The 25,203-nt window shown below is 39.5% G+C and overlaps 1 protein-coding gene across 15 annotated transcripts in view; it reads right to left on the reverse strand.

Annotated features, from left to right (window-relative positions):
• Nucleotides 1–24,950, reverse strand: part of map2 (microtubule-associated protein 2) — a 288,679-nt gene extending 263,729 nt beyond the window's left edge. For 11 of the 15 annotated variants that reach the window (XM_073046811.1, XM_073046804.1, XM_073046820.1 and 8 more), the window contains exon 1: nt 24,860–24,950. The gene's annotated coding sequence lies outside the window, so the exon portion shown is untranslated. Of the gene's footprint in view, nt 1–10,171; nt 10,248–20,317; nt 20,471–24,859 lie in introns of those variants that run through there. The other 4 variants (XM_073046805.1, XM_073046808.1, XM_073046807.1 and 1 more) reach the window with 4 other exon arrangements.
• Nucleotides 24,951–25,203: the final 253 nt, after the last annotated feature.

Consider the following 25,203-nt stretch of genomic DNA (forward strand, 5'->3'; position numbering starts at 1 on the left):
CAAAGAAACAGAGCTGTACAGAACAGGAAAAGAGACATTAATGCCAAAAAGATTCAAAGCCAAAATAAAAATAGAAACATAAATAGCAGAATTAGAACTTGAGATTAAATATGTAATGGAGAATAATAATGTTCCAAGACTATCCAAAATGCAGGTAACTTTAGAAGATGAGAATAATGATGAAATAATGGTGTATGCTCATCAATGTTAGATCATTAGCATTAGATCTAAATCCAAAGTATTTAAATAAATGTTAAAAGGAATCATGAAAGTTATGAAAAGTTTCACCATGAGCTACTCTTTCAGAACAAAGAGAAATGCTGTTAGAACTTAGCCAGTCCAGCAACATCTGTGGGAAGAGGCTTTTAACATTTCAGGTCAAAGACATTGATCAGAATTGTTTAAATTTTTTGGTGTTGATCAACAGAATAAAACAGAAGAGGGTGATAGTGCCTCAACTTAACATCTCATCTGAGAAATATGACACAAAGTGAGTGGAAGAAAGATACCTGCTGAAGGAGATCAGAAATTTCTGCATAATTAGATAAATTACACTAGTAACTGTAATAAACCAACTGTAACTTTACAAAACCCAAGTACAAGTGTATTACTATCCTTTTTATTGTGACCCTAAACTACAAAGCAGCTATACCAGGTATACAAGATACATGAACATACTCTCTTTCAATTACATTGTTATCTTAATAAACTGGAATGGAAATCATAACACAATGGACAATAAGAACAAAGAATGTTTTCCCATGATGTCAGAATAAAATACCAAACAAAGTGCATGACTTTCCAAGAAATTAACTTAACAAGGTAATAATGATGGTTCAACAAAATGTTAAATGAGAAAACAAAAATCTCCCTAGGCTTAATAATGGGAAAATATATTCCTATAATCAACAAATGGTTTGCAGAGATGATGCCAAATTACCTACTTTGCTCAGTTCCAAGATACTCATCTCAAAATTTGATTTAAATCAAAATGGCCATTAAAAGATTCCCTTGTGCTACATTATTGCAATTGTTTCATTTTTATGTTGCTGAATAATTTGGGGGGGGGGAGGAGGGTAAAAAAAATCAAGTTATTATCAACAGCAAATTATCTCTAATTAAGTAGAAGCATTCTTATGGTCAGAACAGGGAGAAAAAAAAACAGCACTGGTTTAAAAGAAGAATATACAAATTCAGAAGTATTCCCAATAGTAAGATTTAACCAGTTTATGTATGAGAAATGGACTAAGAATCTGAACATGCAAAACATAAAGGGTAGAAATTCTTTAAATTATTACAATAATAGAGTCAAGAAACATTAAAGATAGAAATGACTGTGAGGAGAACACAATTAATACTCCAGGCAATTAACTCCATCTAATTTACAAGGTAACAGAGGAGCAACTAGAAAAGCAACTCAAGCAAAATTAAGTTTTTCCTAGAGGATGGAAATCTTCGACAAGATTAAAAACCTAAAATAAATAAATCCTGAGGACTGACTGGCATTTATTCCAGAACTGAAAAAGACTTGTGATGTGATTCAAGATGCAAAGCATTGTGAGAAAACTCTACAACACGTGTGAGATTCTATTAGGCTGGAAACGGCCCAGTGTTGCTAACTTTATTGTGTGCTGAGAATATTGTCCCATGCATCATACATCAGTGCTGCATATAGTAACATAAATGATTATAAAGAGTACACAGGGATTACTTTTACAATTACATTTGGCAAATGAAATAAATATTGATTCAGCACTTAAGATGTTTACATTAAAAAAAAGAACTGTTTCAGACAAGTTGACATCACAGGGTAGTGCAACTTGATTTATAAAGAACATTTGGGAAGTGTTGTATGAAAGACTAAACTCAAAAGCTGTGGAAATTTGTGCAAAATCTTCAAAAAAATGACTAAAATTGTCAGACAGGTAGGTAGAAAAAAATGCTGGAAAAAGTATCAAGAAAGGGAAGCATCAAGAAGATCAACTCAGATAATCCGTATTACTACAACTCAGTTTGTGAATGACTCAAGTTTTGAAATTCCTCTGCTGAATAATCAAGTTTTCAGACAACACTACATTCAATATTGTGACTGCAACTCAGAAGACTAGGCCAATGTTCTCAATGAATAAAGCTGAAGCAGACAAATAATGAAAAAGAAACAAAATAATATACTGTAAAGTTCAAATATCCAGTTTCCAAGAGATATAAAAAATATTCCAAATAGAATGAAAAAAATACATTGCAATTTGGAGGATGACATGAATAGGTAAGTCCACGGTTACACCACACCTCTGCAAACGTGTCCAGTTCTAGTTGCTGAGAATGAGAGAAATTTAAGACTTGGAAGCAGTTCATACCCAACACTGATCAGCATCAGATTACTTGACTGAAGAAAGACTTCCCAACATTTCAGCCTTAAAAGGAAACGACCAAAAGATCTTGACAAGAGGCAAAAACAAAATAATAAACACAGTGGAATTCTAAAATTAAAATATAAAGCACCAGAAATAGTGAAAACGGTCAAGAAACATCTCCAGGGAGAGAAGCAAAGTTAAAAATTCAGAGTAATGGTCGGCTATTAGCTTTCTATTTTTATCTCCACATATGCAACATCAACTGCATTTTCACTTAATTTGTGAATATGTGGCGTGCAAAGAATATGGCTAAAATATATCCCCAAGACCAAGCATTACCTTTACCAAGTAGGCCACCATCAACTTTTGCAGGCACCGATGACCAAAATGAGCAAATCGGAACTAGGGAGTGAATGTTTAAGAAGGTGTTTGAGGTGCCAATTACACGGGGTTTGTTGTTCAGATTGGTTTTGTTGAGGTTACACTGATCCAGGCAGTTGAAAGTAATCCCATAGACTTCTCACTCACAAGACACAAAGCTTCATTTATCTAGTTCTGTATTTTACTCTTCATTGAAGTCCTCTCAATGTGAAGGATACATTAGTTCTGGCACATGATGTACAGGTAATTGCCAATTGATCTCTCCATGAAATCTGCCATTTAATTATGATCTGGGAAGCTCCTTCCTTCTTGCGGTTTAAGATTACTTCCTTCAGCTTCAATGACAACAGTCGGTATATCATATTACATTTGTGCTTTTTTATTCCCCTCGCCATTTTAAATGGAAGTCTAGCTGTCTGTACGAGTCAGAAGCTAACACTGCTATTTGATAAACACAAGAGATTCTACAGATGCTGGAAATCCAGCACATCACACACACAAATGCTGGAGAAAATCAGATCAGGCAGCATCTATGGAAATGAATAAACAGTCAACGTTTTGTTTTGATCTTGTTCCTGAATTCTTTCCCCCTAGAATGCTGAAATCCCAAATATAGGTAACAAAAATATACTGAAATTCTGAGTAAGTGGCTTCCTTCTGTGCCTATTTTCCTGGTCTTCAGAGTGAATATTAAACCAGTAGTGATCAAAGGACAAGTGATTCAGATATTTCAGTTTTTAAACCGTCTACATTATAGAAACACTTGTGGGAAACAGTTTTGAAGTGTTATATCAAACTGTATATTTCCAAGTTTAAGTTACAGAAGAATGTTAACAGATTACAGCTTTGGAATAATAAATACAGTACGCTAATGTAATCATGAAGCACACAAGCTTAAAAAGCTTTCCTTACTGTTAAATATTTCAACTGCCATCTAGAAAAAACACAACTTAAGAGAAATTCTCAAATTCAAAGCTGAAGGAGACCAGCTTTGAAGAACAGGAATCAATCTCTGCAAGATGGAGAAATGTTTACAAAAATGGATTTATCTCATTTCAAGATCAAGTTTAGTGTCATTCAACGACACACATGTATACATCTAAACAAAACATTGTTCCTCTGGGGCTAAGGTGCCAAACCACTTTGCCACGCATCTATGCTCCATCCGCTAGAACAAAAGAAATCTCCCACTGGCCACCCATTTTAAATCTACTTCCCATATGTCCATCCATGGCCTCCACCACTGTCACGATGAGGCCACACTGAGGTTGGAGGAACAACACCTCTTATTCCGTTTGGGTAGCCTCCAACCTAATGGCGCGAACCTCGATTTCTCTAACTTCCAGTAATGCCTCCCACCACTCCCCTTCATTTCCCATCTCCTTTTTGTTTTTCACCTCATCTTGCCTGCTCACCGCCACTTTTTTTCCTCTTCCATAGCATTCTGTCTCCTTCACCAACCAACCTCCCAGCTCTTTACTTCATTCCTCCCCCATCCAGGTTTCACCTATCACCTGGTGTTACTTCTCTCTCCTCCCCCTACCTTTTAAATCTACTCCTCAGCTTTTTTTCCCCTCTAGTACTGCCACAGGGCTTTAGCCCAAATCGTCAAATGTGTATTTATCCATAGATGCTACCTGGCCTGCTGAGGTCCTCCAGCATTTTGTGTATGTCGCCTGTGAGGAGTTTATACATCTTCCCCGTGGAATACATGGGCTTCCTCCCACAGTTCAAAGACATACCAGTTAATAGGTTAATTGGTCATTGTAAATTATCCTATGATTAGGTCAGGTTTAAATCAATGGGCTGTTGCCGAAGCATTTGAAAGGGCCGAAAGGATCTATTGCAAGCAGTTTCTCCAAGTAATATTACTGGCATTATTATAATAAAACAGGCAGTAGTGTAAATATGTGAAACAACCACAATAAAAGGCAAAAAGTGACCAGTGCAGGATGAGTGTGTGTTTGTAAGTTGGGGAGTAGAGAGGGAAGCAGAGCATTTAGACAAGGTAAACATAGATAGCACTTGCTGGATGGAGTCAAAGTATTGAATTTATTCCAAATAAATGGACTGAAGTCCAAGCTTTCAGAATAGTCAACTGGTGTTGAGGAACCTCAGGATCAATTAATAGCACATCTAGTTTTTACTGCAATAACTTATCTCCTTGTAGTATGAAAATTATCCATGGGCATTTTCTGCTTCAGGGTCACAGGGAGATACAGCACAGAAACAGACCTTTCAGCCAACCAAATCTGTACCAACCATCAGCCACCTATTTAGATTAATTCAATTTTTTTTCTTCCCACATTTCAATCAGATGTTCTATAGTTCTAACAGATCTATACATTAAGACATGTTACAGTGACACATTAATGTCTATGAGATTTTGAAGGAACCCATTAGGTCTCTACCTGCTTCAAAATGGTTACCTACCTCAATAACTACCACTTGGTGGCGTTTACACCACCCTACAGGGAAGGGCTTTGAGCAGTTCTATGCTCAAATCAACTCCTGTCACAGTAAGATCCTGGACTCGCTTTGAAGGGCCTAACACCACAATATACCTACAGCAGACGCTACCTTGCTGATTCTCCACTCTGCTCTGAATCACCTAAGCAACCAGAATATGTCTGTCAAGCTGTTGATCACTGACTATAGAGCTCAGTGTTCAGCAGCATCATCTCCTCAAAATATCATCCTGCTCTGAGCCCTGGGCCTCTGCACCTCCCTCTGCAACCAGATCTTCGAATATGGATTGAAAATCTCATCTCCTCCTTACTGACTAGCAACACAGATGCACCCCAGGGCTCTATGCTTAGCTACCAAATTACTCCCTCTATACAATTAACTGCATGGCCAAACATTGCCCCAATGCCACCCACAAGGTCATTGATGGCACCACTGTCATTGGCAGAGTCATGGACAATGATGAGTTGCTATACAGAAGTGCTAATGGATTCCTTTTGTGACAACTTTACAGCTTAGCATCAGCAAAACCAAGGAAATGATTGTGAAATTTAGGAAGGGGAGGTCAGACAAACAGATTTCAATCCTCACTGAAGGGTCTGCAGTGGAAAAGATGAGCGACTTAAAATTCCTGGCTGTCAACATCTCAAGAGATCTATCCTGGGCCTAGCACACGCATGAAGTCATCATGCCAGTGTCTCTACTTTCTTAGAAATGTAAGGAAATTCATCCCAGCCAGTTCCATCATGGTTACAGCTCTTCCCATTATCAAGCTGATGTCTCAGAAAGGTAGCATCTACCATCTGGGACCTCCACAACCAGATCATGTCCATTTCTTGATACTACCATCAGGTAAGAGGTATAGGATTCTAATAACCCACAACTGCTTCCCCTCTGCCATCAGGTTCTTGAACTGGCCTGAAAAACCTCGACATGACTTCAAGTTGTATTTGTTTTTCCTCTCTAAACTTGCGCTTGTCATAAAATTGTACACAAGTTACACAACAAAATGAACATTACGTTAGTTTATGTTAATACGTTTGTAGTATATTGTGCTGTTGCAACAAAAAGTTAATTTTATGCCTCAATACTTGTGTATGCAAGCCTATGATAATAAACTTGAATTTGAAACCTGAAACCCATGCAGTCACAGGGAGAATGTGCAAACTCCATAGGGAAGTATGTGAAGTCAGGAAGTATCTGAAGAGCCTGTGTCATTGGATCCGTGAGGCAACAGTTCTTCTAACTGTGACAATGTGCCACCCCGCTACCCCCACACTTTGTTTATCCAATGCTTTGTTTCTGAAAAAAGTGCACTTAAATATTGTTCCATTCAATTAAAGAGCAAGTTATATTTATGTTTCTTCACAACAAAAGCAACATTCATAAATTAGTGTCCCATTTTCCACACAGTATCAGGAACACAATCCAATTGTAAATTCGGAACATTATACATAAACACATATCTTCTTGGTTACACAAACCATAAATCTTCCTGGATGCAAGCAGTTCATCAATAGTCTTAAAATATCATGCAATGCGGTCGCAGAAATAAACAGTATGCTTATTTAATTAGATGGCTTTGTCAACAATACCATAAATCAGAACTTACCAATAAATTGCTCACCTAAACCCTGCTTGAGCATTACTCAGGCCACCTAGCTCTAGACCTTCCCAGAGCCTTGGCTCCAGAGCTGAATTCTACGGGCACAAATTGACTACCCATGGCGTCAAGCCCTATAAGCTGATCAAGAGGCATCAAGGAAAAACATTCCACCAACTGGTGTCATATCTCGGACAAAAAGAGATAATTGTGGTTGGTGGAGCTCAGTTGACAGCAGAACATAACTGGAGTTCGTCAAGGCAATAACCTCAATCATCTTCAACTGCAATGTCCTTCCTTCAACCTAAGTGGAGAAGCTTGCTGATGATTGTACAATGTTCGACTACGTTCGCAACTCCTCAGCAAATGAAGCAGCCCTGCTTGCAGCATTACTTGGACATCGTTCAGCAGAAGCAGATATGTGGCAAGTAACATTTGCACCAAAAGACCAGGCACTGACCATCTCCAACCAGAGTAAATCTGGACAATCTAGCCTTCACATGTATGGCAACAGCACTGCATCGTAATTCCTCAAGGGAATCAACTACCTCAGTACTGTTAGCAGATTGGAGGATCGGTATTCTGCAACAACTGACATTCCAAATTCTTTCCACATTCTACAAGTGCAATGGAATACTCTCCACTTCCATGAATGAATGTAGCTTCGAAAACACTCAGGAAGTGCAACACATTCAGAACAATAAAGAGAAACCACAATTGACTGGCATCCCATCCACTACTCTAGTTATAATAGTGTGTACTATTCATAAAATGCACTGCAATTACTCATCTAGTCTACTCTGAAAACATCTCCGACATTAAAAACCTCTGCTGTCAAGGAAGAAGGGAGGCAGTAGGGACATAGGATGCACCTCCAGGTCTTCCCCAAAGCTTTAAAACATCACAAACTGGAAACCTTGCACCATTTTTCCAACACCATTGGGTTCAAGTCTCCCTTGCAAACAACGAAGAGGATCTTCACCAGAAGAACTATTGCATTTTGACATGTTGACTCAGCAACACCTCTTCTCAAGGTAAATTCAGGATCAGCAAGACAGGCTGAACTTGCCAGCAATGTTCACAGTCCAAAGCTATATTTAAAAGAGCAGATCAGGCACTACGGGAATAGAAACTGTTAAAAGTTTCAGGTCAAAGACCCTTTGCCAGACATAGGTCTTCCAAATGAAATGTTAACTCTCTTTTGGCTGCCACAACTGCGGCCTGACTTTCTGAGTCTTTCCAACATTTTTAGTTTTTACTTTTGCTTTCCAGCATTTGCAGTTTATTTTCATTTTGAATTTAGGGAAGTATGGACATACATGAGAAAAAGAATGGAACAGCAAAAATGAGGAAAGATATTAACCAAGTTTCAATGGTTGTGAGTAATTTGATAACACTATAATATATTTCCCTTTCTCATATTATTTGATATGAAAGTGTTAATCCTAAAGGAATACAAAACACAAAAAAAAGGTCATTATGTCAAGTAAAAGCAGTCATTTAATTCTTCATACAACATAAATCTGCATTCCAAACCAAGAGCATGCACTGAATTGGCACAACATGGAAAATGGGTATTAATCCAGCAGAGTTCAAAATATCACTAAGCAAATGCCTGGTACAGAGACAATAATCAGCTTAAGACAGCAGAAAGGGATTTGGATTCTTGAGAAACGATTCACTCAAGGCCTCAAAACTGGCATTCCTTTTCAATTGTATGTTCTGTTGGATTTTAACCAGGAAATGACATCTGGAGGAGCAGCCACTTACTACTTCCTTTCATAGTCACTACAAGGTGCCACTCTCCAATTCAACCATCAGCAGAGGTTTGCATGTTAACGTATGCTCATGGCAAGTTACACACTACAACTGCCTCAGCATTATCGATTAACATCCCTCAAGCTGAGCAGCCACTGCCAGATGCTGAGGACATGCTGGTCACTGAACACAGTACTGTAAATCCCAAATTACTATCAGCACAACCAGATATCAAAAACAAACTCCATCTTATTGAGAACCACATCCAGTAGCCCAACAACCCTACTACCATCTGCACACTCCTGCTCTATAATGTGAATCAATTGTGGAGGTGAGGAAGAGAGGAGGTTAAGAAAAGAACATCAATATGTACATTGGCCAAGAATACAGATCTAACATTATATTGCCTCTGGATATACAGTGGATTCCAGTTAATTGCATCACAAGAGGACCAGTACATTTTGGCCCAATTAAGCAGCTGATCCAATTAGCCGAAGTTTCATGGAAATAGTTTAAAAAGGTGTATATATATATAATATATATAAAACAAGCTACCATCTAACTGAGTAACAAATGAAATACAGAACAAGTTAGAACACTATCAATACTATCACAGTTCTGTAAAACTGTGTATTGGTTCCTAATAGTTATCGGTGGAGGAATTTATCCAGTGTACGCCACTGTGATCTTTTGATTGACTGTAAAGAACAAAATCATTGCAGGCAGACACCTAGTGCAGATAACAGACTACTTTCATACAATGCTTTCAACGATTGCAACTTCCAAATATTTCCTCTCATTGTAGTATTCAAGGTGAATGTTGATATCTTCGAATTTCATAGTTTCTAACATGTTGGGGTAGTGAAAAAATTTCATTTTCACTCACAGCTGTTTCTGGCATCTCCAAGTCTGAAGGCATGAAACCATAGGGAGCAAAACAGATCTGAATTTTCTTTCTGTTTATTTCTTGCCAACCAGTGACAAAAAAAAACACAGCTTTTTGAACACAAACATGCGCAACTGATGCCATTTAAAAACTATTCACTCTAAGTACGGCACAGTGTCTAACGGCCATACAAGTGCACACGACTGATGCAAGTTGGAAACTGTTCAGCAATGGTCTCCTGCCCCAATTAAACTACATAGTGTCCCAAATAAATGAAGGGAATCCTGCTATTTTCTCAACTTAGTTTTTGTTTTCTTTAAAGAGTTGTCCTAAATAAGCGGCTGCACCAATTAACTAGAATCCACTGTATTAACATTCAGTCCAGTATAAATTAAGAATAAAAGTTCACATCCTGTTTATCTTTCTATTTCGGTTGCCTAGATTTACTGAGTGCTGCACAAAGAGTGGATGCTAGCCTTGACATTACCATAAAAATTCATAACTCAGGAAAAGTGAATCATGCTGCTCCATTGCTGAGTATTACCTAGCAGCACAGCTAACATTTAGTGAAGTGGAACCATCAAAGACAGAAAACAAATAAAGCAAACAATAACAGATTTTAAATTAACAAATGAATACAAATGATTGCTTTATCTATCATCAATGTTGATTTCTCTATTTAGAGATTGGTAACACAATAATAAACAAGAAACATGGTCCTACTTTCATTATATCAATCGCTTGCCAAAAGCATCTTTGATTCACTGATATAACAGTGTCGTCTTTTGAAAACAGCGTCCTGTATAAAACACACAATGCATCCAAAAGTTACACCAATTTTCTAGATTAGTAATTTATTCCTTTTAAATAATCCACAATTATATTTTTAAAAGAGATCTAAATGAAAAGAAATGTCATAGATTGGAAGTTTAAATGTAATTGTGTCCCTTGGAATACATTCAGAAAAATCCCAATTCCCTAGATTCAATCAATGAACTAGAAAAGCAGCTACTCAAATAAGACACAATAATCAACTGTCCATTCCACCTCCAGAGCAAATATCGACTGTGCATCACAACACTAGATGTAAAATAGTCTGAAGTTCAGAATCTTGTTTTAAAAGGCACATAAGATCCAAGGCAAGCTAGCTAACTGGATTCAAAACTGGCTTGCTGATAAGAGACAAATGCTAGTGGTGCTCGGAGGTCAATCTATGACTAATGGGTACAAAGCCGGGATCAGTGCTGGGACATTTGTAGTTTGTGACTACATATTAGCAATTTTAGTGTGAATGTATGACATATGACTAATAAGTTTGAGAATGACACAAAAATTGGTGCTGTTGTAGACAGCAAAGAATGATGGCCAAGGCTACAGCAGATCAGATGTAACGTTGGGTAGAGCACTTAGGAATAGAATACAATTCCGATAAGTGCAAGGTGATACATCTTAGGAAGACAAGTAGGGCCGGGACAAATGCAACGAATGGCAAGGCATCAAGGAATTAGTCCATCACGTCCACTACATACAGGTCAACATTTCTGCCCATCAATGTTCATCCTATTTGCCTACAAGAGGTCTATATCCTTCTGCATCTTACCTATTTTAGTGCCTGTCTACAACTCCTAAACATAGTCCTTCTATCTGACTCTATTACCTCCTCTAGTAGTAAGTTCCAAATATCAATCACTCCATGGTTAAGAAACACTTTCCTCTCAAATTCCATGCAAAACACCTTCCTCTCACCTTATTGTACATCTTGCCTTGGGAAGGCAGTGGTAAGCTGCCACCTTGAAATGCAGTGGTTCTTCAGCTGAAGGTCTTCTCTGTGTGGGTACGGAGATTTAACTCCAATGGCAGTCGTACGTTCCGGTCAGGATCCCATATGGATTTTGGGGATGCCAGTCAAGTGAGGTTCTTTGTTCTGAACGGTATCGAGCACCTTGAAACTTTTTAAAACTATACTCATTGAGGAAAGCGGAGACTACTCCATTGCACTTTTAAAAAGCTTTGTAGAATGTACAAAGAAAATTAACAGACATATGGGTCCAGGTTCATTGTTCTCTGAAAGTGGCATCACAGATCAACAGTGTGCTGAAGGAAGCATATGGCAGGTTTCTTTTCATAAGCAAGCAAAATATATAAGACAGTTTATAATGTGCAACTTCAAAACAATGCTGGGCAGACCTCCCTTGAAGACCATTCAAATCTGATGTCTTGTTATAGAAAGGATAAGAGTTTGCAAGAGAAGATACAAAGAGGATTCACCAGGATATTGCTTGAATTGGAGAATTTTAATTATGGAGAGAGATTGGATCAGCTGGGCTTGGTTTTCAAAGGAGACAGAGGTAACCTGATGGAAGTTATATATAGGTAGAATCTTTTTCCTATTCTAGAGACATATAATAAAATAAGGCATTAGGTCTAAGGTATGTCATAACTTCAAAGGGGGTCCTGTCGATCTGTGAGGTAGGAATTTATATCACACACAGACTGACATTTGTAAATTGCCAGAGGAAGTAGTGGAATTAGCTACAAACAATATGTCTAAGAGACAATCAGACAGCACTCCAATTGCCAAAGCATGAAAGGTTATAGACCTCATGTTGGCAAATGGGATTACTGTAGATGTACAAAAAGATCAGCACGAGTGTGGTGAGCTGAAGGTCCCACTTCTGCGCTAACTGACTGTTCTGGTCTTGGCCACATCTGGCTCTCATGCAAACACTAGTAGTCTATGAAACTGAGAATGTGCATATTTCTACAGAGCTACAAATGAATCATTTTCTCTCCTATGATACTACCCACTATACAATCAAATATAGTACCCAAAACTGCCCAATATGAGTGGAACAAAAATATAATGCTTGATTGATAATTACAAAATTTACTATTTGAATCGCCTGAATGTTCATGTCATCAACCAAAATTTAAATCAAAGATGCATGTCACTATTTAAAAGATCTTGTCTCAGATTTTAAAAAAACATAAATGAGGCTAACATTATGCCAGTTTAACTGGCTTTCAAATTACTTTTAAGTACGTATTGTATGAGCTATGTTGATTAGGTATAACTTTGGTCCCTAGATTTTAAAAGTCAATTGTTTCCTGGCAGAATCTTGATGACTCAGAAGGCGCTGCTACAAAAGGCAAGGCAGAGATGGATATAGATCTAGTGTGGGCAGACAAAATGAGTGTAGATGGGAGAAAAGGTTGAGAAGGATGAGGTGGGCCAAAGGGCTTGTTTCTCTACTGTATGACTCATGACAAATAAATATGTTCAATATGCACATAATCAGGACCAGTAATAGACATCCTGTTTAAAACATCATTATTCTTGTATTTTATCAAGATAGTCACATGTTGATCACTAAGTGACACATAAACAACAAAATAATTTGCAGGAGAGAGAACAATTAATTATCCAATTATCTTAGACTTGGTTGCTCCAATGCACCTCTATGTGGCTGAGGAACAACAGGGAAAGCCACTCTTTGCAAAGTTGCTTTCAGAAAGGATCATAATCTACATATGCATGCATGACAAATCTTTAAACAGCAACGTTAAACATACCTTTATAAATCGTACTAATGCTATATCTAGTACTTGATAACTTGGAATGTACACAGCTGAAGAAAATATTTGGCCTTAAATGAATATGCTAAGCGTATTCTACAGAGGAAAACATAAATTTCCAGTGCCATGTAATACACAAAAAAATGCACATTCCACATGAACATTGCAATGCTGAAACTGGCAATTATAAAGGAAAACATATTATGTTAGTTTTCCATTCCTTTGAAAGCAAACTTAGATTTATCCAAACAAGATTATTAAGAACATAAGACACAGGAGCTGAATTAGGCTATTCAGCCCTACAGTCTGCTCTGCCGTTCCATCACTCCTCTCAATCCTGTTCACCTGCCTTCTCCCCTTAACTTTTTTCAGCCTGACTAATCAGGAACCCATAAACCCCCATTTTAAATATACTCAATGACTTGACCTCCACAGCCATCCGTAGCAATGAATTCCACAGATTCACTGCACTCTGGTCAAAGAAATTCCTTCTTATTTCCATTCTAAATGGACATCCCTCTGTTCTAAAGCTGTGCTCTCTGGTCCGAGACTTGCTCACTATAGGAAACATCCTCTCCACATCCACTCATCTGAGCTTTTCAATATTTGATACTTTTCAATAAGATCCCCCTCATTCTTCCTAACTCCAGTGAGAATAGGCCCAGAGCCAAACACTCATCATATGTTACCCTTTTCATTCCCGGAATCAACCTCGCGAACCTCGTCTGGAAACTTTCCAAAGCAAGCACATCTTTTCATAGATAAGGAGCCCAAAACTGCTCACAATACTTCAAGTGCAATCTGACCAATGACTTTTTAAAGCCTCAGCATTATATTCTACTCCTCCCAAAATAAATGCTAATATTGCATTTGTCTTCCTTACCACCGACTCGACCTACAAAGTGGCTGATTGGCAGAAGACAAAGAGTGAGGAGAAAGGGAGCCTTTTCTGGTTGGCTGCCGGTGACTAGTTGTGTTCCACAGGGGTCTCCGTTGGGACAAATTCTTTTTAAGTTATATGTCAATGATTTGGATGATGGCTTTGTTGCAAAGTTTGTAGATGATATGAAGCTAGATGAAGGGGCCGGTAGCTTTGAGGAAGTACAGGTTTCAGAAGGACTTAGAGAGATGAGAAGGATGGGCAAAGAAGTGGGAAATGGAATACAGTATCAGGAGGTGTATGGTCATGCACTTAAACTAAAATAGAAATAAAAGCAGACTATCTTCTAAATGGAGGGATAACACAAAAACAGAGGTGCAAAGGGACTTGGGAGTCCTTGTAAAGGATTCCCTAATGCTTAATTTGCTGGTTAAGTCTGTGGTGAGCAAGGAAATTGCAATATTCATTTCAAGAGCACTAGAATGTAAAAGCAAGGATATAATGTTGAGATTTTATAAAGCACTGGTGAGTTCTCACATGGAGTATTGTGAGCAGTTTTGAGCCCCTTATCTTAGAAAGGGTGTGCTAGAACTGGAGAGGGTTCAAAGGAAGTTCATGAATATGATTCAAGTATTGAATGGCTTGTCATATGAAGAGCGTTTAATGGCTCTGGGTCTGTATTTACTGAAATTCAGAAGAATGAGGTGTGACCTCATTGAAACCTATCGAATGGTGAAAGGCCTTGATATAGGGGATGTGGAGAGGATGTTTCTTATGATGGGAAAGTCTAAGACCAGAGGACACAGCCTCAGAATAGAGGGGTGTCCTTTTGGTATGCAGATGAGGAGGAATTTCTTTAACCAGGGTGGAATCCTTTGCCACAGGCAACAGTTGAGACCAAGTCTTTATGTATATTTAAGGCAGAGGTTGATAGATATTTGATTGGTTAGGACATGAAGGGAGCAACCTTTCCTTTGTTATAACAACCATACTTCTGCCTTCTGATACTCTCAAATATCTGACGTACTGTCAGTGTCTTCCACAGTGAAGACTGATGCATAATACTTATAAAGTTTATCTGCCATTTCCTTATCCCCCATTACTACCTCTCCAGCATCATTTTTCAGTGATCCAAAATCCACTCTCACTTCAGTTTTACTCTTTATACATTACTGTGCAAAGGTTAACGTACATATAAACAAAAACTTGGTTGCTAAAATCTTTTGCACAGTACTGTATTTGTCAACATGGAGTAGAGAGCACTTTGTAATCTGGCAGGAACAAAGGATGTTGGGAATGGCGAGAGTGGAGTGCCGCGGGAGGATTTTGGGACATGTGGCAGTGAAGGAGTTTAGGGGGCAGAGGGTGATGTGGGTATAGACACACCGAGCCCTGAGACACAAGGCAAGGTCATTTGATTCCAAACGACTAGTTAATTGATCATTACAGAATGTCTTTCTGGTCCTTCCCCCTCCCTCCCTCTCCTTTTCCTTTTTGCAACCATGATTCACCTGTCCCTTCCCGCTCTCAGGCCACAATAGAAACCCATATCAGAATCAAGTTTATCCTCACTTCATAAAATTTGTTTTTTTTTGCAACAGCAGTACAGTGTAATACATAAGATTACTATAGTACTGTGCAAAAGTCTTAGATATAATATATATCTATCTTGAGTGCCTAAGACTTTTGCACAGTACTCTATATCTGAAAAAAAAGTTTAGTATCCTCTTATATTATTAGCTACTTTACCTTCATATTTCATCTTTTTCTCCTTATGGCTTTTTTTTTTAAGTTGCCTTGTTGGTTTTTTAAATATTCCTAATCCTCTAGCTACCCACTAATTTTTGCAGTATTATATGCTCTATCTTTTCCTTTTATGCTACCTTTGACTTTTCCTGTCAGCCATGGTTCTGTCAATCTCCCTTTAGAATCCTTCTTTGCCCTTGAGATGCATTTATCCTGTACCTTCTGAATTTTAGATTATGAGGACACTCAGTCCTCGTTTACTGTCATTTAGCAATGCATGCATTAAGAAATGATACAATGTTCCTCCAGTATGATATCACAAAAACACAAGACAGACCAAGAGTAACTTACAAAAAACACATAATTATAACATATAGTTATAACAGTGCAAAGCAATGCCGTAATTTGATAAGAGCAGACCATGGGCACGGTAAAAGAAAGTCTCAAAGTCCTCGATAGCCCATCATCTCACGTAGATGGTAGAAGGAAGAAAAACTCTTCCTGCCATGAACCCCCAGCGCCGCAAAGCTTCCCGATGCAGCCTCTGGAAGCATCCGACCACAGCCAACTCGGAGTCCATCCGAAAAACTTCGAGCCTCCGACCAGCCCTCCGATACCAAGCACCATCTCTGCCGAGCGCTTCGACCTCAGCCCCGGCCGCCAAGCAACAGGTAAAGCCGAGGATTCGAGGCCTTCCTCTCCAAAGATTTCTTGATCGCACAGTAGCAGCGGCAGCAAAACAGGCATGTCAGAAGTTTCACCAGATGTTCCTCTGTGCTTCTCACATCCGTCCCCATCAAATCAGGATTGTGCACGGCCCCTACTTACAGATAAGAGATATTCATTCCTGGAGTGGCCGCGCACGCTACTGTCGCACCGCCATTTTCTCTCAGCAGAGTCCTGAAACTCCAGACATTATCATTCTGCAGTCATCCCTGCTAGTGTCCACTTCTAATCAACTTTGGCCAGCTCCTCTCTCATACCTCTATAATTCCTTTTACCCCACTATAATACTGATGCAACTGACTTTCAAACTATCATATTATGATCACTGTCTCCTAAGGATTCTTTTACCTTAAGCTCGCTAATCAAATCTGGTTCATTACACACCACCCATTCCAGAAATGCCTTTCCCCTAGTGGGCTCAACCATAAGCTGCAGTAAAAACCCATCTCAATGCATTCTACAATTCCTTCTCTCAGGATCCAGCACCAACCTGATCTTCCCAATCTACCTGCATACTGAAATTTTCCACGACTATTGTAACATTGCCCTTTCTACATGCATTTGCTATCACCCGTTATAATTTACATCCCACAACCTGGCCACTGTTTGGGGGCCTGCATATATCCATCAGGGTCTTTTCACCTTTGCAGTTTCTTAAATCTACCCACAAGGATTCTACATCTTCTAATCCTATGTCACCTTTCTAAGGATTTGATTTAATTATTCTGCTAGTAGCTTCAATGATAGAAAATTACTTGTTTTTACACAATTGCAAAAATATAATCTATGGTTTACTCTAAACCAGAAATTTCATAGAACAATTACGTATAGATATCTTTTAAATCAAAATTCACTATTTTATACATCAGTGGATACAAATGCAAAATTACATATTAATATACAGTCATTGCTCCAAACTTATTCAGCATTTCTATCAATTAATTTTACTACTTTATTCCCTTCACAACTGGTTGAATAAAAATATCACCACAGGTCCATGGCTTTACTTTCTTTAGATCTAACAGAATTAACAAGAATTAACAGCAAACCTAAGTGTTTTTGTCAGAGCCAATAGAATTCTGTCAGATCCTCTGCAAGTACTGAGCAACTAATACAAAAGCTGCCCAGGATGCAATATAGGTTAGCTTTAGGGCAATAACAAAGCATAGGAGTCTAGAACTAATTGTAAGGGGGGGAGGAATCAAACAAGAATCTTTCTCAGCCAAGATCTCCAGAAGACGTGTATCTGTACAGATACAGATCACCATATATATTGCTTGGTTCTGATGGGAATTGAATCGATTAATTACATTCTTCACATACATGAGTCAAAATCTTTATGTTACGTCTCCGTCTAGATGTGCAATTTATAGAAATTTATAATAAATAGTATGTACAACAATATAACATAGAAATACAGTTGTGTCTGCGTGAATTAATCAGTCTGATGGCGTGGTGGAAGAAGCTGTCCCAGAACCTGTTGGTCCCAGCTTTTATGCTGTGGTACCACTTCCTGGATGGTAGCAGCTGGAACAATTTGTGGTTGGGTATCAGTGCAGTCTAGACCAGTGACACCTAGAGTGGGTGATATTGCCCTCCTCAGGGTGATGGCGGTTTCTAAGGGCAAATAACAGGGACAGTGGGGAGGCACTCGGTAGCAAGGGGACATATGATGGAACGCAGGCTTAAGATATGAATTACTTACTGTAAGCATTTGATTTTCAGTGCCTCATAAATGATTACAGTGATCACAATCACCTCATCTCTTGCTAACCTACTGTTCTCTTAGACTTTACTCAAAGCTTGCTAAAGCTGTTGAAAAACAATATGACAGTTCTGCATCTGACATATCATACGAAATCCAGAATGAAGTTGTGTTATTTCCAGGCCCAGCCCGCACATTATTGCCATTCATGACTGTAGTGCAGTGTTGACTTGTAAGATTCCCCTACTCTAATTATGCAGTGACATATTTTCTGTGAATTAGAGTACAGCATTCAACATGGTAAAGTTCTGCTCTGTCAAATGGCCTTGACTGCATTTCTCTACCCACAGATGAACTGAAATATTGCTGCCTAGCTTTATGTACATTCAAGCAGAGTCAGGTTTTGCCTCAGCTATATGATAACATCGTAACTTTCCCTTTATTGACTGTAACTCTTGAGGTTGGACTTAAACAATAGTCAATTGTCTGTGGTCACTAATCCATAACAAAAATGACAGAAGCATAACAAACCAAAAAGATGTATAGTGTAGAGTATCTGAAATATGGATTTATACGAGCACCAAGCAACCAACAGCGTCAGTTGTACGAAAACGATTTTTTCAAATGAGACAATGAAACCATCCAGGCTGTTGCAAAGCAAATGTTTTCAGCCACTTTGTGAAAACTTTCAGAAATGGAAAATACTTCAAAACTTGTTTGCCAGCACCTTACAACAAAGTGGCGATGATTTCCATGCTTCACAGAACATTACAGGCGCTTTGGCCGACCATATAACCTACTCTAGAAACTGCCTTGAATTACCCTAGCACAATACCTTCTATTTTTCTAAGCTCCATGTACCCATCTAAGAGTTTCCTATAAGACCCTATTGTAGCCACCTCCACCACTGTCGCCTGCAGTGCATTCCACGCACCCACCACTCCGTGTGAAAAACTTACCCCGACAACCCCTCTGTACCTATTTCCATGCACCTTAAAACTATGTGTTAGCCATTTTAGCCCTGGGAAAAAAATCTTCTGGCTATCCACACAATCAATCCCTCTCATCACCTTATACACGTACATCTTCAAACAACATCTCATTGCTCAATGTTAAATCTGGAAAGCTTCATACAATTGGAGAAGAACTGATTCTGCCAGCAGTAAGGGAGGTTCTGAGTACAGTTTTGCATAGGTCACTAACCCAAATAATTAAAGCAATTCCACTCAGCGACAATTCTGTTCAAAGACGAATAGATGAAATATCTGTGAATACGTAAGTCACATTGTGCACCATACTTAGAACCACAGAATTTGCTCTGCAGTTGATGAATCAACTTTGCCAAAGCACCAAATATTTGCTTCTTGGTTATGTTTACTTCATAAAAGATAAGAGGATGGCTCAAGAGTTGTTACTTGCAAGAGGACTAGAAACACAAGAAGGGAGAGTCGATATTTAGTAAGGTTGACCAATTTTGTCAAAGAGAAGGCCATTCTGCTCACCAGCGTTCTTGCTTGTGCAACAGATGGGCACTGGGTTATTACTTTCTTGTAAAAAGCTGTATCTAACATATTTACCATCCTTAGACAACACTTTGTCACAAAAAATGTAAGTGATCGGCTGCACAAATCATTAAATACTACTATCATAGCAATAAATAAAATCAAGTCCAATGTTCTCAATTCTCAACTATTTTGGAAGCTTTGTATTGAGAACTATAAACAGCTTGAATGCTTGCTGTTGCACACAGAAGTCAAATGGCTCTCAGAGGGAATCAACCCACAATGCTTGTATGTGATATTTGAAACTATAATAAAATTCTTTGAAGATTCGAATGCTTCATTCAATAATCAACTTAAGAATATTAGGCATGACATCCCTTATTTATCATAATTATTCACAAAGTTTAATGAAATCAATCCTCAATTGCAAAGAAATGATGTGAATCTTATCAAAGTCCAATCAGTCATCTCCACAGTTCTGTACAGGTAAACCTTATTTAAGTGCAACATTGGCTGTTGCAACCTTTCCCGATTTCCAACCCTCTAAGCTGTAAAAGAAAGAAAGAATACTGGATGATGATCTTCAACTATACTGTGCCTGTCATGTATTCATGTATATTTTGACCCTTATGGGTTGCAGTCAAGTCTCTGTGTTATGTACTTAACATAACGGAGACGGCATTCTGGGTAGGTGATGTACAAGCAAAGCAAACCACTGCACATTTGTTCCTTACCTCTCCGTCTCTCATATATGTCATTCATGGCCACCCAGCTTCCCAGTACCACAAACGTTACTGCCGGTGACGAGGTGACAAGTCCTCGTGCGGTGTTTGTTGCTCTGTTCCCCTTGGCAAGAAAAGTCCGTGTGCAATGCTGGCCGTGTACCACTGTGTAATGTGGATGAGCGAGAATGGAAACAGCAGCAGGAAGTGTGGCGAGTTAAGAATCCGAAGGGAGAGAGAACAGGATGGTTAAATAAAACAAATAAGAGGGAGCGACTGAGATGGATTACTATTTATCGTTTCTGGAACATGATAATGTTTGAAAATGGCACCAATGTTTGGAAGTATGAAGCTGTATGATGAAACGACAAAACAATGGAGTTCATATACTGAAAGATTTGAATAGTTTACATGGGCAAATCAAATTTCAGATGATATTCATGTTCCAACTATGCAGACTGTGATCGGTGCAAAAACGTTTTATTTATTACACAGACCAGAGCAACCTGCTCAGCCTGGCGATAAGTCTTAGGAGGGCATAGTTAAAGAAACACAATTCATCTAAATTCTTGAATATTGCTGAGAGGTTTAGATTTCATAAAAGGAATCAAGAGGAAGGCGAATCTATTTCTTAGTTTGTGGCAGTGCTGAAGCAACTGTCAACACTGTGATTTTGGGCAGTCGCTGAATGACACGTTACGTGATAGACTTGAATGTGTTTTGCCTAGTGAGGCAATTCAAAAAAGTTTGCTTACAGACTAACATTACAGAAGGAAACTGAGATTAGTACAGCTATGGAGATGGCAGCTAAAGAAGCACAGCTATTAAGTACATCTTCCCAAGTTCATAAAGTTTCTACTGACTTTAAGAATAAGACACTATTGACAACCAATGTTACCACTGTGGCAAAACTGGGCATTTAGCAAAAGAATACTGGTATAACGATTTATATTACAGTACTGAATATGTAGCAAAAGGGACATACTGAATGCACCTGTAAAATTAAAAAGACACTATCAACCAAACACACTAATAAAGAAAAATTACTTTTGGAAAAATAAAAAGAATCCTGTGAACAGGATGGAAAGACTGAGGGCGGACTGAGTAACTCTCACCCTGTTGTTGAAGAAACCTTACATGTTTTATCTGTTTCAGGACACAAAGACAGCTATTGAGTGACCCTGTGGTTAGATGGGGCCACTGTGAGGACGCAGGTGAATGTGGGTGCTACAGTATCATTGAAGTCAGAGATAGCTTATATAGAAAAATTGCAGTCTCTTACTCCAGAAAGGCAAGATTGACTTCAAAGACTTACAGTGGTGAGGCTGCTCCAGAGGGGGAAGTAGTGCATGTTACAGCGTGGAATATGTAGATGACTTACATGCAAAATAAACCACTGCACATTTGTTCCCCACTTCTCCATCTCTCATGTGTATAACTGATGGTCACCCGGCTTCTTAGTGACACAAACATAACAATACCCACCTGAGTGAGCTGCAGAAATACATGTCATGTCAGAGTTTTAGGATCTTCTCTGAAAAGGAGGTTTAAAAAAAATCATATCAAGACCTTAGGTTGCAGAAAGAAATCTCTGAACGCTACCCTGCACTGTGGACAAAGGTCAAGATATGCTTTATTGACTTTCCAACATCATATTTAGTGGAGCACGGTTTCAGTGCAGCTGGCCAACTTCTTTCAAAGCTACAAAACAGACTGCAAATTACTGAATGAGGGGAACTGAGGCTCCTTCTGAATGACATTCAGCCTGACGTTGAGAAGCTAATATCACTGCACAAAGCCCGTCTATCTCATTGAAAGGTAGTGAATAGTTGGACTATTATTGTACGCTCGAAAATTATTGATGAAAATCGTTGGGTTGTAATTAAATAAACAGATCATTTTATTTGCAGCTTTAAATAGATTTGAATAATTTTTACAATTATTTGTCACTGCTTTGAACTTGCAGTCCCTATTTTCTTTCACTGTGCACCTTAAATTAAAATTATTTATAGTTTTTAAATAAATGGCCAGACTGGGAGAGGGCGGCACTGGGATGTGACCTGGAAGCCAAAGGGGCAGGAACCCAAAGAAGTTTGGGAATCAGTGGTCTGGATGTAACAAAGCAGTTAGGTTGATCAAGAGCAAGCTGCTGATACTGTGGAAGCATTGCAAGCAGTTCGTCACCACATTACATGAAGAATAGGCAGGAAGGGGGAATTAAATAATTTGTCAATTAGTTTTGATGTTCATTAAAGTGACATATACATCTCACAAAAAACTCAGAATAAAATATGCACAGTCAGGCCACCTAAAAATTGACAAATTTTGCAGCAGTCATGAGGCAATAAGTCAATTCAGAAAATACTCAAAGATGTGTTAAAACGGTAACACATTCACCAATCAGTCAAATTCGTGTGATTTATGACATTCTGGAACTTCTCCAGTAGATCACACTTATTCTATGGGATATCTAGCTTCAACATTTTGAAAATACAAAACATAGAAAAATGCAGCCCAGGAGCAGTCCCTTTGGCCCCAATATTGTGCCAAATCAATTAGAATAGTAATCAAATGACCAATTAAACTAATCCTCTCTGCCTACATAATGGCCATATAAATTCCATTTTCCCAACATTCATGTATCCATCTAAGTGTCTCTTTAAACTCTGAAATGTAGCTACCCAGGCAGCACATTCCAGGCACCCACCACTCTGTAGAAAAAGACTTCCCCTCCCATTTCCTTTGAAATTACCCCCTTTCACCTTAAATGCATGCCTTCTGGTATTAACTTGGTATCAAAAAGAATGGAATGACAGTAACTTCAGAGTTTTCAGCAGCTGGCCTGCCCCCAGCTTTCAGTATTAAAGGCTTCACACCCAAGCCAAGTCATTCATGAATTCAGAACAAAGTAAAATCGTGCCCTCTCCAATTATCATCCTCCATTTTTCACCCTGTCGTCATTATACAAGTTATAGTCTGTTTTTTTTTCTTCTACTTGCTTATTGCGCATTCAGATCAACGGCGAACCCAGTTAAATGCCAACATCTGGGTTAATCCCCCGCCCCCCCCCCCGAAACTGCTTCAAATTAGTACTTTTTGCCTTAATTAAATTGGTCCAAATCCTAGCAGTAAAACACTGGCACTCATCAGGTCAGTGTCATCACAGATGTACAAAAGCCGCGTCTTGAGCTAGACAAAGGAATCAACGCGGCTATTTGCAAATTGGTCAATGAGCTAAAAAAAAATTCACTTGAAGTGTGTTAAAAAAAAAGAGAGCTGGGCTGCCCCTGCTCCCAGCACCATCTGGCATGCAGGTGGGTGGATTTTGCAGCAACTCTCCCTTTGTGACCATCAGCACTGCTGACACGCTGTTTGTAAGGAAGCGAAGCTAAGCCGAACCGAGCAGGCTGGGCGCAGGCGCACTCGGGCACCGGGAACTCTGTGCAAGAGCCGAAGCCACTGCAGCACAAGACACCAATCCCCTTTCCTATGCAAACACAGTAATACCGTGAGTTGATCCGTTGGCTGGAGGAGGAGGCGGGTCACACGTATTTGCGGTGAAATACCCTGTCACTTGCTAATAATCCTTAGCAACGTAGCGCTGTTCTCCACGAATATTGTGCATTATTCCAGAATGCGTAGTTCAATAAAAACGTGTTCGTAAAGATGGGGTGAATGAGAACATAAATAAATCCCCCTTCCCCGTGCAGATAACCTACATAAATGAAATCGTTTTCACTTAACCACCATATATTTTATTGCTTCCGTGAAAGTGCGTTTCAATCGATTTTAGATTACAATAAGTTAAATTGAAAGCTCGGTATATTATAAATTGTATCTATATTGGTCTTTAAACGTGCGTCGAATTGAAACATTATTCAGAAATTAAGTAAATGCTGAACAGAACAAAAGAGATCGTTCAACCTCTCCCCCCTCCCCTCTATAATCAGCTGCAGACAACCATCAATGGACCGGCGGCTCAATTAAGAGACGCACAATTTTCCTGAAATTTCTAAAGGCAAACAAAGACATGTCAGGTAATGCGTATTTTTGCCTCCGCGGAAAAAACCTGTCCAATTTATTTTGCTTCAAATGAAAATCCACCTCCAGGCGTAACTTATGTATGTGGCAAATACACTGCCTTTCGCTGTTGTTTGCAGAACAGTTCATGGCCAAGAATGGATGACAGTGCTGAAAAGGACAGAATAGGACCAGGGAGAGAGGCTCAGGCACCGCCAATTTAACATGTGATGGGATTTTTAGCGGCACAAAATGTGCCAGGTTTCACCAGTGAAAGGAGAAAGAAACAAAAGCAGCAACAGAGAAAACAACCAAGCCCCAGCTGCAGTATTCTGTACTGGTGGCGACTGTCAATGTTGCCCGTCATCCACCCTGGACCACAGACCCCTAACTAATCGCAATTCCCTCCCAGACCGCAGTGGCTTGCAATTCTCGGAGAGGCCGTCGCCACGGGTGTTCTAAGCATCAGAACACACAAAAATAAAATTCAGAGTTTCATTTATCATCGCTTTCGCCTTACGATCCGCAACCTACCTGAGCTGCTGGAGGTTCCGCTTGCCGGCTCAGCGCTGACCGACTGAGTCAGACAGAGAGCGAGGGCGGGGCTCCGCTCGAGGCGGAGGAGGGGGAGGCGCGCTCGCGCCCGGGCGGAAGGTGGGGGCGCGCGCACCCTGGCGTGGACGGGCGGCGGTGGCGCGCGCGCGTCCCCGGGAGTTGAAGCCGGAGCTCGCACGCTGACGGCTACCGCCATCACCCCCTTTTTCATGGTCGCGAGGGCGACCCGGGCATCGGAAGGTTGTCTGCACCCCGCTTGTGGAGCCAGGAGACCCAGCATCGCAGTGGAGAGGTATGAGGAGGTCTGCGGTGAACGTCCGCCC

The sequence above is a fragment of the Hemitrygon akajei genome, chromosome 5 (genome assembly GCF_048418815.1).
Source record: "Hemitrygon akajei chromosome 5, sHemAka1.3, whole genome shotgun sequence".
Lineage (NCBI taxonomy): Eukaryota > Metazoa > Chordata > Chondrichthyes > Myliobatiformes > Dasyatidae > Hemitrygon > Hemitrygon akajei.